The following is a 2543-nucleotide window of genomic DNA, read 5'->3' as shown; positions in this document are numbered from 1 at the left end:
TTGTTATTATCAAACGATTTACGCTATCAAGCTTAACCTCACTATCGTGGAGTTAATTTTTAAAGATTCTTTTTTCATTGGTGGCATAAAGGAATAACAGCATATACTGGTCTGAGATGTCGGGATATGCTTTATTTCAGGCTGTTTGAAGCACTATGTGCTGGACAAGCTAATAGCAGATCATTCTTATCTTTTATTAAGGCACATGAACCAATTCTTTCTTATGACATTCCCCCAAACCTGGATTTTGCTCTTGTCACTGTTTCTCAAATCCTAAATATACTTCCAACAGACTCACTTGTTAACTTCTATGCTACAAATGTCTTAGAAGTACTTGGTTTTGCTTTATTCTCAATATTTCATTCCTGAAGTTAGCATTTTGAAACAAAGAATTTTGACAAGTTGCTTGAGCAATATTTTAAGCTATTATTTCCAAATAAATTAGAATTTATAAAAACAGATCATTCAGTAAATAGTACATAGTGTGTGCCTAAGGAGAGTCACCTGAAGAGAAAACACTTTCTCAGGCTTCCACAGAGAACAAATTGGTCAAGCAATGGCTGTGACTCATCCACATGGCTGACACTGACAAAGGATCTGCAAAACTGCAGTACAGGGTTACAGGATAAATCCTGAGGGTACTTGACTGACCTTATCAGATACAAAAGTTACATTTCTTGTTATATAGGTCTTACATTATCTTGGTCTTAACCATCCAGCAGAAAAGTACAAAAGTGAGTATATAAAGTAAAGCCATGTTGATATGCCGAGCTGTGAAGGGCTCAAGTCAACTTCTGTGGATAACCCACTACTGTTGTCGACTGTGTTGGATTGCTTTGTTGAATTCACACACCTCTAGTATTTAGATGCCAACGGAATACCCATCTCTGACAGGACTACACAAAAAAGGGGATTAAAAGGAAGGACCATTTTGTATCTGTATATGCAGAATGGTTAGGATAGTTATACAGCTACTTTTGCTTAATTCAATGAGAAGAAAGATTTATACTAATAGTGTTTGGACAGGATATTCTGTCTGCATCTTATACTATGGATAACCACTAAAAAGATAACAATGTACAATGTATTAATTACTGAAACTCTCCTATTAATCAGTTTGGAAACTGTCTCATTGATATTTGTTTCTCAATAAAAAAGGGAGGCATGTTATTTGTAGGAAACAACTTACGAATAACCTTATTTGTAGATAATAAACACTGCAAACATAACTGTATAATTTAAAAGTATGAGACAATTGAACTTATTTAGTTCTGGGACAATTTTGATTAAACAACATCTATCAAGGTTAAAAATACACACATTCAAAATGCCAACTACCCAATTCTTAAATTCTTTCTGCATCTCCATAACTGTATCTGATGCTTTTCCTACAAATCTAGTTCTTAAAAATGCTAGAGAAACATATTATAGCGAAGTTGCAAAACATGCATTTGTATTATGTGTGAAATTAACCACATTTTCAGACTGCATACATGACATACATGTCAGTGCATATGAAACTGCTCTCCCTGAGCACAAGACCATGGTGAGGTATGGCACCTCCAGTCTGCTGCCCCAGGGACTATCAGTTTCTCAGTAAGCTTTAAGCTATGCTCAGAAAGTTTCTAGTATGAAAAGGCTCTTGTGTTTGGCATGAAATGGGTCCCAAAGCAAGCCAGGTTATTCTACAGTATTTAACTGGAAAACCATTTATTCCAATGCTAATAAAAAAAAAAGCCACATACTTTTTTAGACACAATATACCAGTCTTTAATGTATGCATAAATATGGGTACACATACTGCATTTTTTACCTAATGAGTTTTATTAAGAGAAAAATGGCTACATATGACTCTTTCAGCAGACTCTTGAACTCAACTCTTATATCAGATCCAATTCCATTGTACGGTTGTTTTGACAGAGCAATAGTTAAGTATTAAAAAGTTTTGTATCTTACTTTGCAGCTAAATAAGAAAACCGACAAACAAAAAAAATCTCTACAACATGATTTTAAAGTAAACACCATTTTGTTGGGTGGGGAAATCAGCAGAATAAGAGACAATTTGGTCCATTTGGGAAATTTGGTTGATGAGTCAGTGTTGAATCTAACCAAGAGGAGAAACTTAATGTCCAAGGCATCCTGTTCAGAAGAACTGAGTATTAATGGAAAGCAGTCATACATTGCCTTAACAAGAATTCTATTCATAAAACAAACTGTGAAAGACAAAGATAGTATCCAAAGATTACAATAAAAATACTGTAATACAATTGGTTAAGTTTGAAATCCTAGTCAAAACTTAACTTTTATTTTTTTCTCCTGAGGATCGAAAATTTTAAAAATATTATGTAATGCCAGAGCTTAGATATCAAGAATTTTATAAGAAATATATTTTATTTATTTCAATCTTTGTTAATGCTTGAAATCTTGCTCTGAAAAGAAAATCTATAGTTTTCTCTTCTGAACACATAAATCTTTCATCTTTGAAAACAATTTATACATCAGTCTGGCATTTATTTTTATTTAGAATGAAAGGCTCCTTCTTG

This window comes from Octodon degus, unplaced genomic scaffold (assembly GCF_000260255.1).
Source record: "Octodon degus isolate 3935 unplaced genomic scaffold, OctDeg1.0 scaffold00185, whole genome shotgun sequence".
Classification (NCBI taxonomy): domain Eukaryota; kingdom Metazoa; phylum Chordata; class Mammalia; order Rodentia; family Octodontidae; genus Octodon; species Octodon degus.
Note: the sequence above shows the minus strand (reverse complement) of the source record.